Source organism: Manacus candei, unplaced genomic scaffold (genome assembly GCF_025592945.1).
Source record: "Manacus candei isolate 608988 ecotype Guabito, Panama unplaced genomic scaffold, ASM2559294v1 h1tg000048l, whole genome shotgun sequence".
NCBI classification, from domain to species: Eukaryota; Metazoa; Chordata; class Aves; order Passeriformes; family Pipridae; genus Manacus; species Manacus candei.
This window is the reverse complement of record NW_026138096.1, coordinates 3,642,053-3,666,958: the sequence shown is the minus strand read 5'-3', so window position 1 is coordinate 3,666,958 and position 24,906 is coordinate 3,642,053. Positions and strand designations below refer to the sequence as shown.

The 24,906-nt window shown below is 40.2% G+C and overlaps 1 protein-coding gene across 10 annotated transcripts in view; it reads left to right on the top strand.

The window, feature by feature from the left end:
- The first annotated feature begins 7,203 nt into the window (after nucleotides 1–7,203).
- The window catches only part of JAKMIP1 (janus kinase and microtubule interacting protein 1), a 245,641-nt gene continuing 227,938 nt past the window's right edge, over nucleotides 7,204–24,906 (top strand). For 5 of the 10 annotated variants that reach the window (XM_051798518.1, XM_051798502.1, XM_051798517.1 and 2 more), the window contains exon 1: nucleotides 7,204–7,339. The gene's annotated coding sequence lies outside the window, so the exon portion shown is untranslated. Of the gene's footprint in view, nucleotides 7,340–7,487; nucleotides 7,506–8,033; nucleotides 8,179–8,212; nucleotides 8,231–24,906 lie in introns of those variants that run through there. The other 5 variants (XM_051798503.1, XM_051798514.1, XM_051798510.1 and 2 more) reach the window with 5 other exon arrangements.

The window sequence follows — 24,906 nt, the reverse complement described above, 5'->3', positions numbered from 1 at the left end:
CTAGGTGAAGATTGTCAGGGCTTAGGTGCAGGTTGTCAGGGCCTGGGTGAAGGTTGTTAGGCCCTGGGTGAAGGTTGTCAGGCCCTAGGTGAAGGCTGTCCCGGCCTCGGTGAAGGTTTTCAGGGTGCTTCTTCTCCAGGTTGCAGCTTGTGTGCTGCAAGGGTTCCAGCAGCTGCTGCTGCTGGAAGTCCCTCCTGGTCCACCCTGAGAGGCCCTCCTCTCCAGACCATGCTCTTCTTCCTCTTCCTCTTCCTCGTTTGCATCGCCCTTGTCACCTTCTTCTTCATTTCCTTGGCGAATGCCCAGATTTCCTTCACCTCTTTGTATCTCTTCCTGATCGTGAGCATGGTCTGGAGGGATGCCCTCCTCCTCCTCCTCGCCTCTTCGAGGGCTCTCCTGGCCGCTGCTCTCTGGTTCATGGCTGCTATTCTGCGGCTGAACCAGAGCGGCAAGAGCAGGCCCAGGGCTGCAGCAGGAGCCGAGAAGTGCCACTGCTGGAGGGCAGCCCAGAGCAGGGCTCCCCCGGCACGCAGAGCGCGCTCCAGGGGTCCCTGCTCCAGCTCCTGCTGCGTCCGAGTCATCTCCCTCTGGAGATAGTGCGCGCGCAGCTCCATGCGCTCCCGCGTCACCTCGTCCAATCCGTCGCCCATCGGCAGCGGGTAGTGGATGAGGCTCTGCAGAAGCAAAGCAAGGAACATTGTCCGAGTCATAGCGTGCAGGGGAGAGAGAGTAGGGGGTGCCCACTCCCTGCCTCTGCCCAGACTGGACTGGGGCAGCGTTACCTGTGGTGACCTTTTATACTTGCCTCCATTGTGACATGTCCCATGTGACGTCACAGACACCAGAGGCATCACAGCCAGGCCAGCCCCGCCCTTTGTGCCCACCCTGTGTCAGCCACTGCCAGTGGGCAACCAGAGCCCCGACAGCCGCCAAGTGCAGCCCCAGCAGCAGGGAATGGGCCCTCAGGGGCTCCCTTCCCATCGCGGGCAGAAGCCCCCGATCCCTTGTCAAACGTAATGGTGGGGGACATGGCCCTTGGATGCTTTGCACCTTTGGATCCCCTGCTGTGCAACGGGATCAGTTCCCTTGGGGCTGACCTCTGGGCTTGTGGGGGTGCTGCTGGAGCTTTGGAACACCTCTGGGTGCTTGGTGGTGAATATCCTGGTGGTGGGATGGTTCCTCTCCGTGGCAAGATCTCTGTTGCTGCTTGGCACTGTGAGGGGAACCTTGGTTGCAAAGAGACATTGCCCAGGAGTGAGGAGGAGCTGTGCGGGTGGATTTCCCCGAAGGAGACTGTAGCAACACCAAGTCGGGGCTTCTTTAGATCAAGAATGAAGCAGGGGGTGGTTCTGGCCCAGAATTTGAGCTGTTTGCAACATAGTAAAACGTGTGTGTTAAGCAGGGATAGGTCAACTGGTGTTGGCCCTGAAGGCCAGAGCAAAATGTAAGAATCTAATGTAAAACTGCATTCCGGGTAGCCCTGGTTGGATGGGACACCCCGTGTGCAGCAATAAAGAACGACTTTGCCTCAGAAGGGGCCTCCTGTGGCAATGACCCGCGTGGTTTCTCCTTACTGAGCAGTTTTGACGCAGAGTGTGGTCGACTTCCCCTGAGCGACACCTCCATGCGAGGTGACCCACTGTCCTCATTCTCGTTGGGTTCCCCTTGCAAGACCCCCCTTACCCCCAGTTCTGTCAGGGCCCCTGGGGAGGTGGGAGAGTGCCAGAGGAGAGGTGCCATCTGTGTGGTCGTGCCTCCTGTCCCTTCAGTCCCTGTGTTCCGGCAGGCGCACCTAAACAATTCATTGTTTCCCTTTCCAACAACGGCCTTTGGCAGACACTGATAGAAGTGTCCAGAAAAGAAGCCAACATGGTTGTTCTTTCAGGAGTCCTACCCCAACCTTTAGCCTCACATGAGCTCCAAACCAGTAATCTGTGCCTTTGTATGTAGTAATCCTGCAAGTGTGTCGCAGAGCCCAGGTGGCCTGTGAGGTGGCACCAGATCCCTGGGGATCGTAGAGGATGTCTAATGTAATGTAACTGTATGTAATCTTGAGTCCGAATAAATTCTGATATTAATTGAAAGCTCAGTAAAGTATATTTTTATTTCTTTTTTTCTTTGCACATAAAGTTTCTGTAACAGGAATGATACAACTCAGAGCTGACATAGATAATAGTATCAATATATACAATATACGATATTATAAGAGGTTGTCTTTGGAAAGTTAAGGTGATAATTAAACAACTCATCCTTAAATAGAAAGAATCATGAAGACAAGAAAAGTTTCACCAAAATTTCATGGGTTTAACAACCTCGTTTAGCAACTTTGTTTCAACAAAGCTCTGAATAGCTCAGTGCAGCATATACTAAAGCAAGTGTGAGTGAGCCACAGGCATACATCCTCAGAGAATTGCTTCTAAGAAGTATAATGGCTGTTATTTTTACCCTTTTAATCCTTAGCCTCTCCTTATTACAGTTAATCATCTCAACATGTGCATTAAAGAGGGCTATGCAGGTAGCATGAGAAATCAGTTGCCATCCAAAGCCCTGGTGCTTACTTCTATAGCAGCATCTTTGACCAAACATAGGTTAATATATTGCAAATCTTCAGTTTTCCCCTTCATTTCAGCACGAGTCAAATTGTTTATTCCCTTATTCCACAGCATAGTCATTAACTTCATCTATTTATATTGTCATTTTTAATTTGATATGTGACTGCACACCAAGGCAGCTTTTAACCAAGTCAACTGTACATAAAGCCTATAATAAATCCTAATTTCAGGGTGTATATTCCCAGAAGACTCTTCACCCTCTATTAAGGAATAAGTGACTTCTCTAAAACAGGTGCAAGAAAAAATGAAAAGTGCATACATATCTGCTCAGAAACATGCTCACACACAAAAGAAAGGAATATTGTACAGTCTACCCAATGCAATACAGAAATGTAATTTAGGACTTTTAAAACTACATATTTCAACTCTTAATTGCAGTCTGATTCCTTTGCTGCTATTGATATCCCTGCATGGTAATTATTCCCTATTAGAAGCATATGTTTGTAACACATGCTATTTCTGGATATTCTACCAACATACACCTAAGGCAGAACTCATCAATAGGGTGAGAGAGAGGGGGAGAACATCTCCGAGGACATACACTACAACTTGTCTTATTGTTATTTCTACCATTTGGATAAGTTTTGATTGTGACAAAATATGTGTTGTAGAAAGAATCTGTAGGATGCACACAGGGCTGTCAGCAGGTGTAGGCAGGTTTTGCCTTTGCCCAAACTGAACAGTATTCTCCACCAGTTATTGTCCCACCTTATGAGCTGTGGACACCAGCACTAGTTCCCCTTTTGGTTCAGCAGATACACATTGTGAGTTTTGAAATTCAGAAGTGTGGTAGATGAATTTTTTTGAGTGCATTGATGCCACTGTCAATTTTGTACATGACTGCACAGCAAGACAGATTCTCCTGTGGTATGTAAGAGGCACCTCTGCTCCAGGGCCAAGGTAGCCTTGCCAGAGATTCAACCACGGCACAGAGAGGGAGCTCAGGCATTCCATATACAGGCACTTAGCAGCCGGCTCTCTGAATAAAACACATCTCAACTACAGAAATTTGTTTCAGCTCTTTCCAACAATCTTTAATCTGAATAAATAGTGTTTCTTTTAAAATTTATATGACTATGAAAACATTACTGTTCTAAATGAAAATTCACTGCAAGTTTCACAATGCTGCAATAACTTAGAAGAATAAGCCTCATTCCATTTCAATGACTGAATCTCCCAGGCTTTCTGAAAGAGATGTCTTGAATCCAACTTTTCCAGAAAAATTATTCCCATAAAAGATCACACCCAAATCCTTTAAAGTGCATAATTACAGCCAGTCTACTTAAAGTTGCTCCTAAAAGTAATTTTTCCTTGCCTGTCATGACCAGTGTTAACATTAATAATAACCGGTGCTGAGCAGTAAGAAGTTTTAAATATTGCCATATATTGTACATAATTGTACTGTTGCTATGCACTGTTATATAGTTGCCTGCAGATGGTTGCATTTCAATGAGAAGAAACCAGAGTGTGCAAAAGAAAATAAATCTGTTCTTCCATGTGTATTTCTGATTTCTAAACAATAATATTAATAATAACAACAACAACAAAAATAATAAAGAATAACCAATGCACTGCTTTTATATTTACAGCAGCAGTCTGGTCCCCTGTGTGTAAATCAGTTTCAAAAGTGCTCTAGAATTTTTTTTATAATATAATGTAAAAGCTTAAAGCATTGCAATTATTCGGAGCCGAAGCTTTAAAAACTTCTCACACTTTGAGTTTTAACTGAGCAAGACCACTTCTCTTTGCAAGAGATTTTTATTGTGATTAAAAGGCAAATGTAAAGCAAGGATTTAAATATTCTTCTGCTATTCTGCAGGCTTAAATCTCTGTACAATGAGCATATCAATATTAAAAATGAATTAACTTTTCAATTATGGCCTGTGCTTGAAATTTTATTTTGCTTTCTACTTAATATAGTTACTGCAGTATGAGTACAATAAAGTCAAAGTGCCTCTAATTCTAAATTGCATAGTCATGAAGTTACCAAAAGGTTTTAAATGCATTTTTAAAATGTTACTTCAAAGACTCAGTTTTATTCCTCCTGAACTAAATGAAGAATTTGCATCGATTTTAGGGAATTCAGAACAGAGCTGAATGTTTTCTTGTTGATATCTCACATAGCACTTTTCAGATTCAATATTTCAATCTTCTTTGCTGATCCCTAAAAGCAGATTTAGGAAGCTGGTAACACACTAGCCAAACAACCAGTAATAATAAATCAGCCAACAGCTGGGCAAAATACTTCTCTTCCTTTACCGACATCTTCTGTATTTCACAACTGCGTACTCCATGTGTGTTGTTCAGAAGCTTCCTACATCAGCAGGGACACCACAGTTACCAGGATATATCAGGATTAATTTCTGGCTGACCCACAGAATTCCTGTGTGAACTTGGGCAGGACCCAGTAATTTTCTTCCAGTAATGTAAAACACTGCTGGAAATAAACAAGAAAACCAAAACCAGGCTGGATTATAAATCTTTACTTTCACTTAATACTTGAGTCTCTTGGATATTCCATGTCCCCTAAGGGCATTTAGTTCTATCCACTGCATCTGTGCAGTGCAGACAGTGCAATGGGTCCCTCAGTTTCTAGACATTAGTAGATATCAAATCCCACACTCTCAAAAGGATGCTCTAGGGTTCATGAAGTGATGGTTGCTCTCCAGCTAAAGGGAACAGCAGCTATAGAGCCATGTCTGACAGGAAGCTAATAATTTTTGATTGTGCAGATAAGGGGATCACCTAACCTGACTTTTAAAGATGCCAAATTTATGTTAACTCAAAAAAAAGCTCAAACACTTCTATTAACAAAAAGTACTGAGAAACAAAGTACTAGCTAAGTTATGAAATTCACCTTCTTATTTATTTTCCAGTACTTTCAAGTAAAAATTATTTAATAAGAAAATAATTTTCGTGTAGCAACCCTATGAACCAGTTCATTATAAGCGAATTCTATACAGAACATCCTACCTTTCTTCAGAACACAACACTGCATCCTTGCACAAGACATAACACTAATACAAATCCATGCATGTGTTATTTAAGAGCTCCAATTTCCTCTCTCCCTGACCAGGCCAGAACTTAGACCTCAAATTCCTGTTCCCAGTCCTATTAAGAACTGTTAGATAGCAGCTAAAGCATAACAAGCTGCTCATTATGGTTTCATTAATCCAGACTTGGAACACAGCCACCAATAAATGTGTTGGCATTTTTAAAGAGCATAAATTTCAAACATTTATACCTGAAATTGTTTTGGAAAATGGAACAAATTAACTATATGAAGTAATTAATACCAACTGGAATATTCAATTCTTATTGATTTTAAAATCAAAAGTAGCATTTTCTCTACACAGGAGGAGCTTTTAGGGCTTTTCTGGCTACAAGAATTCCTTTAGTTTCTTTAGTTTCTGTTTGAAATGCCTCCCTTTGGAAAGACATTTGTTTAAATGTTGCTCCACATGGTCCAGCACGGCATGTTCCCTTTTAGTCTCAAAAGGTGTTTCTGTCTGTTTAATTCCCTTTACTGTTAAAATGTCTGTTCCACTCAGATTTGGATTTAAAGCATTCAGTGTGGCCATCAATAGTGTTAGTTTTATCCGCATGACTCAAGTGTTCCGTTTTAAAATTTTTGTCCCTGTAAGGCTGCCCAGAGCTGTCTCTCTGATGAACCCCATAAACCCATTTCTTCTAGCACGATTTGAGGCTGATGCTTGTTTCTTGTGTTTGTGGTTCATCTTTCAAATTTATTTTTCTGTAGTCATCTTGTCTTACTAAACTAAGTACAAACCTAGCTCCCCAGAAACAATAACAACAAAACTAAAACCCAAATAGAATGGTAAACCTGGTTATTTTCCTCCTTGATTCTGGGCCTATTTACTCAAATACTGCATAAGCTATCAACAGAGACAATTATCAGGACTGTTCCCACTCCCTGAGGTCTTGCTATTTGGCTAACAGAAATACACTTCTGCTGCATTCACTGAGTCAGTCACTGAATCTGGATCAACTGAAATATGGTCATGAACAGCGTTTTAGTAAAGGTGCGTTCACAGTCGATGTATGTTGGTGCAGAGGAGTCAGTCTGGTTTGAAACCCACAGCAAAGTCTGGGCCCGGGAGCCTCAAGCTGCTATTCTGTTCCATCCTGACAAAACAACGAGGTTTTAGATGGCATTAGGGTTTACAGGCGTCTGGCACGGATGGTGAGTGCGAACGAGTTAATCTGGCAATTCCATGTCTAATTCTTCTGTGCGACAGTCGAGCGCAACACAAAAAATTAAACGGGAACATCCTCCTCATCGCCCCATGCCGGACGTGCCCCGCACCTGTGGAAGTGGGGAGGCGAGTGAGGGGACACCTGAGGTAACCCCGCGCACACTGCCTGGTGTGCGGGGCAAGGTTCCCGGAGCTGGAGCCCCCGGGGAACCCGCCGGAGCCGCGCTCCCGACCATGCCGAGCATCCCGGGTGGCCGGCGCTTCCCGGCGCGGCGGCGGCGGCGGCGGCAGCAGGGCGGGGCTGCGGGAGGGCCCGGCCGCCACCGCCCCGAGGGCGGGCCGCCGGTGACAGCTGGGGAGGGACCCGGCGCCGGCAGCGAGGTGCGGCTGCCGGGCGGTGCTTCGCCGCCGCTCCGCTGCTCCGTCCGCATCGCCACAGCGGGTCCCTCCCGGGGAAGGAGCGGGCGGGGGCTTGGCCGGGCCCTGTCGCCCTCGTCGGCCGCGGCGTGGGTGAGTGGCGGCGGCGGGAGGCACGAGTGGGGGATGCGGAGGCGGCGCGGGGACGGGCTGGGGGGGATGAAGGACGGACGGACGGACGGATGGACGGATGGATAGACGGATGGATAGATAGATGGATGGAGGATGCTGTCGCGCTCGGAGACTTTGGTCGTGCGAGGTGCCTGAGGGGAAAAAAAGTGCATCCTGGGGCGGGGCGAGGCCGTGTCCCGCTCCGCTCGCCCGTCCGTGCAGGTGACTCGACGGGCGAGGAAGCCCCGGGAATGACAGCCGGTCCTTGGCGGGGCTGGGCGCTGCCTGTGCCCAGGCGAGGCGAGGCGGCTCCTGCCCCGCCGGCCCCCGCCCTCCCGCAGCTCCCCCGCAGCCATCAGCGGGCCGGGGCGCGGCCGCGGAGGAGCTGCCTGTGCTCCCCCATCCCCGCCGGGCCCCGCGGACGGTCCCGCAGCCGCCGGTACCTGCGGCAGGTCGGGATGGCGGTGCGGAGCATCCCGGCCCCGCCGCGGCTCTGCCGCCCGGCCCCGTCCCGGGCTGTACCGGCGGTGCCGGGGGGTCCCTCGGGGCAGGCTCCGGAGCGTTACACATGCTCCTGCAAGCCGAGCCCTGCGGGCAGGGGTCTTCTAGGAGCAAACCCGAGGCCTGCCCTGGAGAACTGCAAGGATGAGGCCTTTATTATTTTTTTTTTTTGCAGGGTGCTGGCTGGCTGATATTTACATAATATCTCTGCTTAAATGTGACCTCGTCCCTAATTGGAGGCTTCCTTTCTGTTTTCTATGGCAACACTAGGGAACAGATCACTCTGGGGAGGCTGGGTGAGAGGAGTATCTGCAGACACTGTAATTTTTCTCACTTGGTTCCCCATCAAGACGGGTTTGTTCTAATGAATGGGTGAGGTTTTGAGAAAAGTTCTTTCCCTCAGCCCTCAAAGCAGTTGCTAGGCCTGCAAATCACTGAAGATTTGCAGGAGTACTAAATTAGAGAGAGGATGAAGTGGACACGGGTTTAACTAACAAGCAAGAATTAATTTTGTTATGTATTTACAGATTATCAGTCTGTATTTACTGGTCTGACTGATGACTTCCATGCACCACACTGCCTAATCAAATGATCCCAAGAAATTACGCTAATTTTAACTGATGGTATTTATTTATTTTAAAATGGGTACGATTATTAGAAGGAAGGCTAGAGAATTTTGTAGAGTGGAAGAAAATGAGTCCCACTTCATTCCAAGATTTGTTTTGCTCCATGAGATGCTTGCCCTCTGCTTAGGACCCATCATGTGTACACAGTAATGTCTCTTCTTACATGGTTGGTCTCACTGACATTTAGCTTGATGTGCATATGTATTTATGCAGAAATTGGATTCTGTAATGCTTATTAGGGTCTGCTGTGTTTCATCTCTGTGAGATGCCAGCTTCTGTTTCAGGTTTTCTATGGCAAGGGGGGGAATGTGCTTTGTGTTGGTTTTCCAAAACCTGATGAAAATAAATGTTTTGTGATTGTAAGACACTAATTCGTGATGCATTTAGGCAGGAAGATTTTTATAAAGACTTTTAAATTCTACTTATTATCTTTTGAGATGCCGTTTTTGTTCTGCACCGAAAATACACATGCCTTACTGTTAATAATGCTAAAATGAGTTAATGTGATACAGTAGCTGTGATACTTTGTACAGTTTAGAACATTTGTTTTCAATTTCTGCTCTGTTTGTATTTCTTTGTGCATTGGGATGACTTTGTTTCTTGCTCCTGCAGTAGTGTGGGGTCTTTTGAGGTTTGGGTTTTTTGTTTCTGGATGGGTGCAGGTGGTAAGGTTGTTAATACAAAGTGAATAGATAGTTTGAAGGTTTAAACGGAAGGGCCAAGAATCCTGGATCTTCTAGAAGAGGTGATTCTTCTTATGGGTGGAGAGGCCACTGTTTGGAGAGGTGCTCTGCAAGTTCAAGGAGGCCAGCCCTAGAACTCCTTCAATGAGACACTAGGGCCAGTCTGCTACAGGCTGAGATAAAAGTACTGTAAGAGGTCATTGGCGTAGAGATTTCCCTAACATATTTCAGCTCTCCTGCGTTCATATAAAAGCTTTTTATTTCCATTTGCTTTTTGGAAATGCTCTGGGCAATGCTTGCTCTCCACTTAAATGTATGTTCCTTTAGTGTCTTAGATTGTTGTTACGGGAATGCAAGAATTGGAAATATCCTCAAAAGAGGCCATGTGTTGAACCTGAGGTATAAATGAGGCTTGATTTGGGAAGAGATGCACTCTGGTAAAATGTTAATCTCAGTACACAGTGATGGAATAGAGGTTCCTCAGGATTTTTCTCTTATACATCCATCTCATTCAAGCTCACTTTTTGTTTTCCATAGTTAGTACATTTGTGTCCCCAGCACCATCTTTGTTACAATTTATCCCTGTCAATTGCTGCTTTTAAATATTATTTGTTAGTATGTACATGTTTATAGTTATCTTCATTTATATTTTTTTTTCTTGTGGAACATTTTGGTTAAATTATGATAGAAAATAGATGCGGGAGTAGGAAGTATATGAAGGAAAGAATTGGACCTGGGCCATATTTCTGGACAGTGTAAGGCCAGATGGCACTGGCATAAATACATGTTAGGGAACAGAAAATATTGAAGAATGTGAGGTTGGATTGCGCCTTTGTGTAGAAGCAAAGTCTGTTGTATGCTGCCACCATCTAAGAGGAGATGTGGACAGTTACCACTGATTACTGCATCTCTGTTTATCTAGTAATTTATTAATTTTGAACCAAAGTTTCTTTACCATCAAGCAAAGAAAACATCAAACCCTTCCTCATGTCCTTGTCTGCAATTCTGATTCTTTATTTCCTCTCAAATTTCATTAACTCTGTTCTACTTCATTTTGAAGGGACAATATTCAACCTTAATTGCAGCTTTGTGTACTGATATGCACAAACGCATTCCATCTCTTTTGTTTTTCATTAAAAAAATTCCCTATTTAGAACAGTTGCTGATTTACGGTACTTATTGCAATGTTACTCAGCATTAGAAAGGAAAATTGGTTTCATGGCCATTGTTTCATAGTTTATTCACAGGTCACAATAAAATGTCATGAGTTCATGATCTAAAAAAGTGGGAGTTTTCCATCTTGAGAAGTCTTCCTCCTGTATACAAATTTTGTAACTTACTTCTGTTTAAGTTTTGCTAAGATTTTTTAAAATATGAAATGTTATCAACCCTAACTTGAGTAATAGAGAAAATGTCTACAGTAGTTCAATAAAAATGGTATAGATTTATTGTCAATGGGGCCAAATGGAAACACAGTAGTAGTTTAATTTTTTATTCAGTCTTTTTCAGTGATACTTCCATCCTTTGTACACTATTATAAATCATAGACTTTTTTTTTAGCACAGGGAATGCTTTTGTAGGCGTTTCTTAGAGATTGCTAAAACTTGGTTGGTTACTTCCTTACTTGCAGTATTTCATCTCCTTGTTCATCTAATAAGAACGGGAGCTGAAGAGAAACTTCTGCTATGTGCTGTGTGACATTTCCTCTTTTTCTTTCAACAAAACACCAGCCTCATAGATGTGTCATTTAGTTCCAGAGCTACCTTTGGATTTGATGCATTCTTTCTTTACCATATAGACTCTGAAACACATGCATAAATGCAAAGGAAGAGCCAAATGTATTTGGGAAGCTCACACCTGCAACTGTTATGTTAGACAGGGGTGGATATGGTGCTTGATATAGTGAGAAATACAATGTGAATTTTGTTCTTTTATTTTTGTTGTTTTGTTAGGCACAGAAACTTACAGTCACTGTGTATTGTTTTCACAATGGGAAAGTATATGTCAATGAAGACAAAGATATAGAATGGTAATTTCTAATTTGTCTCTCTGCATTTTCTTGGTTTTAAGAGAGGGGTGCCTAATACATGTTATATAAAAACATACTGTCTTATTAACATGGTGAATAACTTGATAAACTGAAACCAGTTTCTAGAGGTGAAAGTCTGAAAGTGAAGCAAAAATCACTTAAATGGTGAAATGTTTAGAAACAGTGAATGGACTTTTTTATACTGGTTATATCATCCTCAAAAAAAGCACAGTCAACATTGTTTTGCTTTGCTTTGGCTTTATTTTGTTTTTGGTGAAAGATGCCTGAAAGGCCCTTTGTTTTGTTCTGATAAGAGAATTTTGATGTAAACATTAGTTAATTTGTTTCCTGCAGATGTTTTTAAAAACCTATATATTTAGTCTGTGATCTGGCATCTGTAATCAGTGTAAAATTAAGAGAGGCAATATTTACATTATCAGCCCAATACGTATTTGTTCATGTGTTGCTTACTTGTTCCCTACTAAATGCTGAATGGAACCACAACTGTAGAGGATCAAGATGTGTCTCATAACTCTTTGAGGTTTCTGCTCTTTTTTCTTCTCACTTTTAGTACATCTTAACAACATGTTGCCCACTTTTTAGCACCCTACCTTGACAGTAAGGAAAATCAGAAAGCATGTTTTTCATATTTCTTACTGCCATTTCAACTTAACTTTCGTCTTCTTGGATAACTGACAGTTGCCCTCCATTTCAGTTGTCCTTGACAAGACATTAGTATTGAATGCTTTTAGTTGCTCTTATCAGAGCTGGTACCTTTCCATTCACTACGGAAGTGTCGGTAGAGCCACCCGGCCGTATTTTGCAGTTTCACTTTTGCTTTGGCACTGACGCTCAGCATGTGCTGCAGATGAAATGCATGGCTTCCTGGCTGTAACCTCAATAAACGGTGTCCCTTTGGCTAAAGTCAGCGTGGTTGCCAGCCTTCATTATGGGGACTGTCTGCTTATCTGATTGCTTTGACCTTGCTGTGCAGGTGAGGAAGTGAGTTTTTTATTTTCCCCCTGTGAGTATAATGGTCTCAAGTTTAATCCTAACATTATCCATTTATTTTAAGGTGAAGTGGGCCAAGTGGTACGTTGGTGTAATTGAAACTGAGGTACTATTATTGTGGTTATTACTATTTATTTGGTGAGAAGAAGAGTGAGCCACTGCAGAGCAATCTTCCATGGGTTCTTTCAAAATTACCTTAATTCTCTTCTTCAACAATCAGAACAAGGAGTATCTTATCTATCTAAAATAGACCACTTTAATAAGACTTTTCAAAATGTCATTGATTATGAGCTGAGATTTTATCTTCTTTTTCTATTTTCTATCTATGTCAGTATCCAGTATCTGGTAGCTTTTTATTTACTGCACTGTAATGCTTCTGTTTATGCAAAAAAGTGTCCAATATTTTGCATTTCTTCTCACTAGCTTGCAATTGAACTGCCACCCAAAAGTATAAGCCTTATGCTCTTGTGAACTACTGATTCTCTGAACAAGCTTGTTATCCACATTTATAAATACTTGTGGCAATGGGATGCACGTGTATCCTGAGTCTAATCAGGACACGTTTCTAGGGTGGAGGTTTTACTTTGTGAGACAGTGGTTCTCATTCTGTCTGAGTCCCTAAGCTGTAAATGCTTCTATAATTTTGAAGTAACTCCTTCATGTAGTTCTTTATGCACTATCTGGCTGTAAACACTCTCTTGTCCCTACCAGGATGGAGACAGTGTGTTGTGTTCCTTCTCTAAATTGCTTGGAAAGCAAAGATGAAACCCTAAGAACCTTTTTTCCCTATTGAGGTGTAAAGCACCACTTTCACAATGTTTTCACAATGTTTTGACCTTATGTTGATCTACTTGAGTCACATCTTGGCATTTCCTGTAGAACAGATCGTGTCTCAATCATTCATTGCTAAGCTCGTTAGGTATAGACTGTATTATAATTATACTCTGCTAATTTAGTGTAGCAGACCTTCACTTCTTAAAAAAGAATGTGGTAATTTTTCCTCTTATGTAATTTTCTGGACTCCCTGTTTTTTAAGCCAGAAAGAAAGATTTGCAAGTACATTTTATGCCTCTTTCTTATATTGACGTTCTTTGAGATTCACTTATTTTAAGAAAGAGCAGGGTGATGCTCTATCTGCACTATGGCAAAAGAAAATAATTCAGCAGACCAGTGGGGATGGTGGACTTAATTCTCACAAAGGCAGACTTCAGCTTCTCCGTGCAGCATAATCCTTCTCAAGATAATCATCCTATTAGTTTTTCCATGAGGCTTTGGCCACTACCACGTAGAACGGGGAGGGAGGATGGGATGCTGTGCCCCAACACTTAGTGTCTGTTCTGGTAATTCTGAGTATTTTAGTAAAGTGGCAAACTCTTACTAAAAACTTTAATTACATTTACTGTAGCCTGGCTTCCTACGGAAATGAGACTTAAATGCTTCTGCTGTCTCTCAGTCTCCTATGACTAATTTTTGCATTTGTTGGCTAATTTCAAACTGCATTTATAAGAAGGGTTGAAGTCTCAAAGATAAATCTGCTGCTCCAGAACTCAAGATGTATATACTTGACTGGGAAGGTTAGATGAGCATTTTTGTATTTTTAATCAAGTTTCACTGATAAATGGCATGAATTTGAATTTTTTGCAATGAGTTACCTTGAAAAATGAGTATTTTTGGACCATTTTTTTTTTGTTCCTGACATCTCATTATGTCCCCTTATTAATGTTTTCTAGTTTGATTTGGTGGTGGGGTTTTTTTGTTTGCTTGATTGGTTTGACTTTTGGTGTGTCTTTGTTTGTTTATTTTTAATGGATTGCCATCATATGTTAAAATTTCTTAGGACTTTTTAGATTCTACATTCTGCCAGCTGGGAGGTCAGTGTTATTACTACCTCTTTCAGTAAAACCCCAAAGCTTTCCTGCATTCAGCTAATTGTACCAACCCTGCCTTTGTATTAGTAACATATACTCTGTGTATATATTATTTTTTGCAGATTTTTTTTTGTCCACTGTGTAAGGAAACCCGAAATATTTTAAGTTTTCTTTTTCTACTTTTTTTCTCCATCTTTTCACTGTAGCCTTTCCTAGATGACTTGTAGTCTAGAAAGTAGATGCCTATTTCTGCATCACAGAGGGGAACCATGACCACAGCCATGCTTAGATATATCTGAGCTAGATTTAGTCTATCTGTTTAGCAAGCTATTAGGAATCTAGCTATTGAGTAACAAAGCTGTGGCTTTTAAGAATAAAACCAGTAAATGCTGAGAATTTTGTGTCCATTCACAACTGTGCACTCAGAAAACACTCCAAGGATTACCGTACAGCTAAATGTGTGTGCAGAGACAGTGTATCTGACGCACCGGGTGAAATAGAAGATTCCTGCGTGCTGGCACTATAACATAATTGCATAATGATGACAGACTATGCTTTGCAAGGGGATGTATTGGAGATGTGTCTGATTTAAACGGCGTTTAAGCTCTAATCAGAGTACTTAGTGTACTTAATGTATATATTGTCCAGGAATTGACAGAGGCTAATCCTTGAAACAGCACAAAAGCTGGGATTTTAATTATTTGCTGTTTCCTCACACAAAGCAGAGGAATATCTAAAACCTTTAGAGGGATGTGTTCTCATATCACTTGAGATAATAAACACTGTGCATTTCTTACAGATTTAGATCTGTAAATCTAAAATCCTGTTGGATTGCAGTGAAGCAGAGCCTTAAATATCATGATCGTCAAGAATGATAATTCTCATTTGCAGAAAAAATGCCCGAAGTGTACCACACATTTGCTCTCTCATATCCAGTTTTTCTAGCTTTTGCGCATCTGATGCAAAAATGCATTACTGGTTCAGCTGCCACAATCAGCTGTAACTGGCATGTGGATTAAGGGAGCTGGAAAAAATCCATGGTCCTGCACTGGAATGCAGTAATTGCCAACTTCTCACTGGGAGGTGGGACCAAATGTGTGAATCTGTCACAGCATGAAGATCTGTGGAATAACTCTCCAATTCTAGTTATTTCAGATACTCTGAAATAATTTTTATTGGTTTACAATATATTGGGAGAGGGAAGAATTAAAATGATTGTAGTATTCTGAACTGTCTGTAAGAGAATAACTATTTCCGTGGTTGGTTTTCATGTGAAAACAAGTCTGAAGAAGCTATATGGAAAGTAGGTAAGTCAAGAATTCTGAGAAAGATGCAGAAGGAGATGAGTGAGTTAAAAGAGTATGCTGCAGAGAAAATAAGAAAGAGTGGGCGTCTATGTAGGCAGCTTTGTTGATGTCAAAATGCTACATGTTCTTATTTTGTTGTGCTTTTTCATGATGGAGGAGTGGATGTTCTGCACATGTCATTCTGTTTTCTGATTTAACTTTTTTTTTTAATGGGGAAGGAATCATTAAGTATGAGATACATTCTTTAGCAATGAAACTGCACAATGTGAAACTTTAATTTTAGTGGGGTTTGAATTAAACAAACTATTTTTTCTTTGTCCTGTTTTATATTGCCTGAGATACACCCCACCCCATAGGTGATAAAACTGTTTTCATGGCTTCTCTCTTGCAAAGGCTTTAGCTTTTTTAAGCAGAAAAGTAAGAACCCTCTCGATAATGACTGGTTTGATTCTAATCTCAGTTACAGTCTGTATAACATGTATCCATCATCCATACATCCATCAACTTTATTGCATGTGTTCTGAATTTACACTGGATGTAAACAACGACTGGTCAAGGCAGAGGGGTTCACGGTAGTAGTTGTACTCATTGTGACCGTGACCTCTGTGCATGGGAAGGGCTACTACAGTTTTGGTGCTTTAATTACATATATATCATTCTTTAATCTGCAGTAAAGTTTAAACATTGGATTTTTTCCCCAGCTTTTAGCATGGCCCATGCTGCAAGTTTCTGACTGATAAAACCTGCCCTGAAAAATGGGACTGTAAGTTGGTACTTATACATTTTAAGGATTTTAGTAGATAAATGTGACTTTGGGGCCACAGACCAAAATTTTAGTAATTGATGAAGTACTCAGACCTTCTTCTATAGTATTCTATATATATGTAAATATAAAATTAACACAGTACTTTTATGAATTAAAATGTGAATAAATTCAATCAAGTTGTCATGTAGTTCTGAGACTCATTAAACCTACCTGTGAATATCTGTGTCACAAAGCTTTATGTCATCCATGCCTGTGTTGCTAGGACTTCGTTGGTTGTGCTTAGTTTTGTTGTCAGTTCAAGACCTAAACCCTTCACATTTGAACTTCTCCCTTAGCATTTTTCAGTAAGCTATAGTGTTTCTGGGGAGCATTAGTCTTCATTCACTGATGTGTTTGGCTTTAACTGTGTGTGCTCTCTGGGTCTTTTCTATTTGGTGGCAGATATCAGGCCTGGATGAAGTTTTCCAGAGGGTGGACTGACCATATAGAAGGCACTGGAGATGCACAAGTAATTCTCTGTTTGTTTCTGAACCTTGGAGTTGTCGACTGGTGTGATTTTACCAGTATTGATAATTGCTGTAGATTCTTGATGGACTGACCCTTTGGGTGCAGGCCAGGTGGTATATACTTATTACATCCCAGTCCCAAGCAGATTTTGGATGACAAGAAACGATTGTGCCTTTGAAGCAGGGGAATTCTTACAGTGTGTGCATGCAATATTTCCCTCTCAGATGTTGTGCATTGGGTGCTGAGGTCTTCTTATCTGTTTTTGGCAAATAGGATTTAACTTTCTCTAAGTAACAGATTGTCTTTCTTAATGTTTTGAGAACCTTCTTGTTAATTTTTGCTCTAGCTTGTGAAACTGTGCTTGGCTTCAAGGTCTTTGGTGGAAACGCTGCATGCCACATGCATTTAGTGGGCTGAAGACACTGTATACAAACACCATTGGAACGTGATCATGGACATTGCTGTCCTCATTTTAACTTGCTGTGTAAATGGCACGTATGCTGCTCCAGAGGAAAAAAAGACCTCACTTTTTATCTTTGTAAAAACCACTGTTATGGAGATGATAAACATTTCATCTTAAAGTAAATTTTGAGGAGGTGAGACTCAGCCTGATTGTGTCCTGAATCTGTTGAAGCAAACTGCAGACCTGTTCTCCATATTAGCTTTAGCAAGATCTCAACTTAGAGACCTGTGATACACTGGAGTTACCTTGTCTTGTGACTCTTCCCAGGTAACACATAAAATTGATTGACTGGTCAATCAAAAGATCAAGAGCAGAGAGATGGCTTGTAACACATGCTGAAATTCCTGAACAAGGTGTCTGTGACTATTAATAATTCCAGCTCTATGGAAAACTGTCCAGTGATTCCAGATTTGTTTCCTCTCTTTTTTCAGGTAAATGTTTTCAGTATGCTCAGCTGAGATGTTATGGCTCATTGACAGCAAAACTGGTTCCCTTTGCAGTCTGCTCGTGCTCACCCACTCACAATCCTCTGACTGCAGATCCCCTGTTTGTTCCTGCTTTCCTCTCCTTGCCCACTTCTGTCCCTTTGAATTACAGCCAGTATACAAGACCAAATGCTCTCTAGCTTGACATCTCTTTACAGAGACTTCATCCAGTCCATTAAGGACTGTTTATTTCTTCAGATATTTTTAAAGCCTATCCCAGCACCATCTTCTCTGCTGTATTGAAGCTTATAGATCACATTGGAGCAGCAGGTTTTGTGATGCACTGGTTAGCCAATATTCTGCAATGTATTATCTAGAGTTGTTTGACTTTGAGGAGGATGTTGGAGAAATGGTGCCAGCCATGTGGCTGAAGACTTAAAGGCTGTTTAAATACACATAAACTAATAAATAGCTGAGTCCAAGAGGAATGTGGGAAATGAGTTGCCGGAAATCCTGCCTTGTCGAGCTGTAGAGTGGCACTGAACACTGTCAGCCCTTGGTTCTGTCATCTGGGCTTCAACTCTACTGGGCAATACCTATGCAAATGTGAAAATGAAGCTTTATCCTATAATCATGGCAAGCAGAGGTTCAAACCCAGCTCTGGATCCCAGGTATCTTTTCTGCATGCTGTTAGTTCTGCTCATAAACAGCTTTGAATAAGCTTACAATATTGGTCTCAATGGGACTGTCAGGTTAAAATAATGTTTTGTTTTTAGCAATTTACAGTTTCGAGTAAATCAATTAAATATCAAAGCTTCATTACTTAAGCAATTCAATTAAATTTTGCATTTCTTTCTCTGGTTTTGTAATATTGGAGTAGACTGCTGTGGTGTTTGTGTTGAAAATCACGTAAACAATTATTTTTTTTTAATACAAGGAAGAAAAAAGAGCATTTCTAATGACATTGGGAGGCACAGGGGCCTTAACCTGCAGAATATGGCCAGACTTGTATATTTGTGTGGTATGCCTTGGGTATACCTGTAGTGATGCTGCACAATGCAGTTCAGAATTGATGTCCACACAACTGCAACTAGCAAAGAGACAATCTGCCAGCTGGATCAGAATTTGACTCTGCTTCCATTCCTGAGTATATGTGTGGGGAATAATAGTCTCTCTGCAGAGATTTATTTCTTCTTTTAATGCCAGGGGAATTTGATTTGCTGCTTCTGTGTTTGGAGTACTGGCTATGGAAGTATGTCAAGGAGACAAAACTATCATCCTGTTCCTGATAAGGCAGAAAGCAGTGTGCTCAAAACTGGTGGTTGTTTAGCTATTCTTCTGCCTATCCACATGGCAGGAAAGGAATAAATTCTTTTGTTGTCCTTCTACATGAGATACTGAACCAACAGGAAAATGGCATGTTCATAGTGTTGATCTGTAAGTGGGAGCTCAGCTTTGCATTTTCTAACATGGCTAAAACTCATTCTATTTTTGATAAGTAGAATTTATATTCTGATGTTTCATGTCTCCATACATTAATCTGCATACTATTGTATACTTAGTTGATACACCTCCTCTCTTTTCTTCATACCATGATTTCTCACTTACTGAAGTTTTCTTCCTTCTTTATTCATGAAGCACATTAGTCTCCTCTGTAACTTGAATTTAATCTTTTTCTGATGTCTGTTTCATTCTATGTTTCCTTTTTACATAATTGCTTCTTTTCTTCCATTGAGATTATCTGCCTTTGTAGGAGAGACTATACATTTCAGTCTGCACAGATCATCTGTATGAACATTTGTGTAATGCACTTTTATGAATATTCATAATGTCTTTATATTATGCATTTTTAATAATACATGTTAGTAATTAGATTCAAATTTACTCTTATAATGCCAAAGAAACATATTTTATAATAACATTACTGGTGCTAAGCATGGAATTTCTGAACTCAACATCAGCTTTTTGCTTGAAGATCATGTTGTGTTGGATTACTTTAAATTTACAGAGAATTTAGTGTTTTTGTTTAATAACTTTTTTCCTGAATTGCCCTTACACTAAGAAAAGTGACCTTTTTTCTTTCTTTAAATAGTAAGCTACTTTTTTCTAATTTCTGATTTTTGCTTTTAGTCAGTTTAATAGTAGCTTACTACTTTCTTTTTCTCTTTGAGTGAGTGTAACCACCCTTCTAAATTTTAAATATGTTATAAATTTTTTATTCAGAGTTTGAGGCTCAGTCAACATGCTGAGTCATTGTTTAATGCCGGGTTTTCCAATAATTGTATTGTTTGCTTCTTGGACATATAGATTAGCTTTCTTGAGCTTGAGAAGAATACTAAAAGTCAGTCTTTATCAAAACCGCATTTATAGAAAATTGTCTTTTAGACTTTCCTTCTCAATCTTTCATCCATTTGTGCAGTATATGATCTACACAAAGCCCTAAGTGAAACGTGCTTGTGAGATGGTTCAGTGCCTGGCCCCTTTTGTGCAGTTCATCCGAATGACCAGGTCAATGGAGGAGGATTCCTGTCTCCCTCTCTCCCAGACTGAGTTGCATTAAAATTAGTGTGTTTCATGTGAACAACCAAGCCAATACGAAATTTTCTGATAGAACAGAGTACATTATTTGTTGTGGTTTTTTTCCCCGTAATCAAATTTTTTTATAAAATATTTAAGTAAAATAAATGTAAACTGTTTATCTCTGAAGCACCTCATTGTTTCCTTTGTGAAGAGCCAAATTAGTAAAAGAACTTTCCACTGGACTTTAGCTTTAGCTTTGCAGGGAAATAATTAACATTTGAAGCCAAAATACTGTGTTTATGGTCTATTGACCTTGTTTGGTTTTGGGAATGCCATGTCTACATGCCTGGTATAGTCTCTGTCCTCTGAATCTTGAAATCTGTGGACCAGATATAATAACAGAGAAAGGCATCCTAGTGCCCCAGAGAAAATGTGATGATCAGAAACTACATCTCTTTGAAATGCATTTTTAATGCTTTCCCTGTATATACAGTATCAATAGACATCATTAGAGAAAGCAACTAGTGACACTGAAATTCAAAGTATTTTAATACATATAATTTTTGCATTTTGATCATTTGTTGAGATGAACTTCAAGCTAAGAACCCTCTAAACACAGCCAAATCTAGAAACAACCGGTACTGAAACGTGTGATGCAGTGACAAATTGTAATGATTATTTCTTAATTATTTCTTCTGTTTGTAGTTGGGCCTTCTTGTTTTCTACATTTCTGTTTTGCATTTCATGCTGTGCTTGGTTTCAAACAGTACTATGTATTTGGCAAGGTGTTTACAGTAGATGAATTGGGTCAAAAAGCATGTTCTGAACAGCTTCCTCCTTTTCCCTGCTCCTTTTGCCATCTAATGTGTTGCTTTTTACACACACCTTTTGTCACTACATCTGTCTTTCAGCATGAAGGAGTGAACTTAACTGCTCTTAGCTTTTCATTAATGCCACTTTGGATCAGTGGGCAGATGTTGCCGAGTGACCGGCACTCGCCCCAGCCCCCGCTGATCCCCATGTTCCATATGTGCCTGCGAGGCAGGTGGCTGGATGCAGGACTCTCAGGATGCAGGACTCTCAGCTGGGAAAGCTGGACTCACAGCTGGGGAAGCCTGACTCTCAGCGGATGCTCTCTAAAAGAGGAAGACATTTCTAAGATGTATGAGCTTTCTTGTCGGAAGATTTTCAAGGCAAAAAGAGGCCACTGTGGTAATAACTCACTTAACATATGATTTGAGTCCTGAAGCATCTTTCAGTAATTTCTGCCTGTGTTCCTTGACTAGTAAATGTAGGCATCTGCTCTCTCTGTGAATGCTCTAGTGTCAAAAAACTTATCAATTTCTTTACTTATCTAATTCCATTGAGTAGTTATTCCCCTGCCTCAGGAATCTCTTCTTAGTAGCACTGACTATGGCTGTGTAGCAAATACAATGCAAATAAAGATAAAGCTTCTGTGTTATAAATATGAGCTAAATTAGGCAGAAGTTTATTTTTAGGTTACTGATTATATTGATGATCACTGTGTTTAACAAGAGTGTTCTTTGTGCTGTGCAGCAATTTTTACAATGAAATTGTACTCTCATCATTGAGTTGACGTGAAAGAGCAGGGAACTTGCTGGCAGGCATATCTGGGTTAGGCTGCAGTAACTCATTAGAAGCTCTTAAAGTAGGATTACATAAATGGGACCCTATCTTCTCAGGTTAAATATAGTTCTGTAGTTTAATCTAATATGTGGCTGCCATAAAGACTAGGTTGACTGGCAGTAGTAGCCTGATTTATCCACCTTTTCAGTGCTATGCTTAAAAACACGACAGTGAAAACATAAATAAAATTCACAGGTGAGTCTTTAATGGACTTCATTGTGAATTTATTACTGCTATTTAGGTTGTCTTGTTTTAAATGAAAATATTAATTAGCTAGTCAGGTTGGAATAAACTTGAAATACATACATCACACTTCTCAGTAATCTTTTTTTCTTTAATCAAGTTATAAAAAAAATTTCTTGCTTTTACTGGTTTAGGCTATAATCTTGAAGGGTGCTTCAGCAAAAGTACAGATTGAGTTAGTTATAAAAATCTACAAAATGAAATATATAATTTTGTATTATATCACAATTCCAAAGAAGTAAAGGAAATGTATTCGATATATAGGCCTCTTTTTTTGAACTGCTAGATCTACCGTAAAATTATGAACTGAGCCATGAACTCCTAGAAGCAGTGTTCCTTAGTAAGCTGTTGAGTATATTTATTTTAAATTATTGCTCTATACTTGTATCATTATTTATAAGCACCATTTTCTAGGGACATTATCCATCACTTCCACTTTCCATTCAAAAGGTTGGAAAAAAACCCCAGGCAAAACCAAACAAAATCCACAAATGCTCTTTTTGAGCATGAGAGTTCAGGTAAGTTTTAAATATCTTTATTTCTCTTGACCTGCAGTCAAAAAATGAATTTTTTTTCATATAGTTGGCAGGATGCATATTTGTGTGTGTTTATTTATATGGGCCTGTATATATTACTGGTTATACACAGCAGTCAGATGGATTGAAAAGATTCTTGCCAGTGCTTTGATTTAACCTTTTGGTCTCAAAAAGCACTGTGATGTTCGTCCTGACAGCATGAGTATGAATTAGCTGCTGGGTGAGCTGTTGGGGCTCTGAGCAACCTGGTCTAGTGGAAGGTGTCCCTGCCCGTGGCAGGGGGGCTGGAACTGGATGACCTTTAAGGTCCCTTCCAATCCAAACCAGTTTGTGATTCTAAGCAGCACCGCATTTCATGGTGCTGAACTCTTCAACTTCTGCCTGTTACACCATGAGCTGCATTTCTTAGTGTAGCATTGCATTTTATCTGTGAATGCGGGGGCACACCAGAGGTAAGGTTATGTTCTGTTCCAAATAGGAAGCCACTGCCATGTCTGCTAGAGGTGCACATGCACATCTAGAACCGAGCACAGTCTGGCATGAGTGAAAGCCTTAGCTGAAGACGTGAAGAGCATAATTCATATTCATAATGACTGTTGAATTTTTTTTCTCAGATAAACTTGCACAAGTGTGATAAGGTCATGCCATGTCCACCAAGTACAGTCCAGTTACAAGTTCAAGTTTTAGTAGTAAATTTATTTTTTTTAAAAACAAATCTGCGAATAGCTGGGAATCTCAGTCTTACTTTTAATTCACTGCTGCAGCAAATTTCCTGGATTTACTATGTTGTTGCATTCTAAACAGAGGCTTTACATTAGCAAGTTAGTGAGGACACAAAACAGTTATTTTCACACTCTTCATTTTAATAATGAAAAAGAAATTATTTATTGGTCTTAAGTTTTAATTTTAAAGACTAGGAGCTGTAGAAGTTGTACTTGGTACGTGTGGAATAAACCAAATTCTCACAGGAGGATTTCCCTTAGAAATACCTCACTGTCGTTATGACAGTCTTCTAAAGACAGAAATAAATTTACTTCATGCATTATAAATGTATAAAGCAAGGGCTTTTGTAAGTAATGCAGTTACAAACCAGTGGTAAGACTGCTTCTTGTTAGCTTGTAAGTTTGTCAATATTGCAGTTTATCACTCTCTTCACCACATCATATGGGAAAAATTTTTGACTGATAAATGTTTTTGGGGTACCTCTGGGTTTTTCTGGTGAAGGGAGCTGAGATATCTTAGAACAATAGTAAGGAAATATGCCTCTCTGCTAAATAACAATGAGAATGTAGTACTTGAGACCAAGAGCACCTCAATATAAGGTATTTTCAGTAGAGCTTTCCTAAATATAGTATCCAATATCAGTGCTGGGGAAAATGTGGGGTGTTTTAAAACTTGTAGGGGAAAAATATACTTGGTTATTGCAACAAATTCTGTTTCCATTGACTCTAAACTTCTTTTTTAATCCTCAGCTATAAGGCAAAAAACCCCCCACAAAAGCAACAGCAAAAAAACCCAAACAAAAAAACCTCCCCATAACCCCCCAAACCCACAAACAACCAAAAAAAAACCCCTGAAAAATTGAAAGGTTTTATTATAAAATATTTTTTTACAAACACTTCTTAATTAAAATTGATTTCCTTATTTTTCGTCTTTTTTTTTTTTTTTTTCATTATTTTACCAGGCACAGAGCAGCATTTGGGAAGGACTTCTAGTTAACCAGTAAATTTTAAACAATCTTGGCTTTTTGTTTGCTTCCCAGAGAAAAACTTCTTAGACTGCATCTGAAAATATAGCTAATACTTCCTTAGCTTCCTCTCAAATTTTAGTTCTTTGGAACAAGGACTACCCTGTACTATTAATTCTATCTTTGTTGTCAAGGCAATAAATGTGATAATGCATCCAGTATGTTCTAGCATGTGTTAAAAGTATTGTGGACAGGCGACATATGCTTTAACAAGATGTGGCTTTGCTGCTTTGAGTCTGTCTCTCCTTGAGCTTTTTATCTGCACCAGCTCAAGTTGCGTTTTTTTCATCTGGACGCGACTCTTACAGTATTTTAACAGCTGTGGTTTTGATCCCTAGATGAAGACAGCAACTTTGTGTGACAAGCAGTCCCATTTTCCACTAGCTTCTCCTTGCATTTCTGGAATTTCAAGCAATAATGGTTGTTAATGTTATAAATAAATTACTTTGTCCAGATTGACTTTGAAATTGATTGTTTTTCAACTTGCACAGTAACTGATCTCTCCTTAGAGGGTCTACGTTTAGTACTTTGATAGTTGCTCTAGAAATAAGTACTGTAATAAGAAAATTATTGTCAGACAGATTTTAATTTTGGAGTATGCAAATGAACACAAATTGCCCTCTACTGTCTGTAAGGAATTCAGCATCTTTCTTACTATCAAGATGTTTTG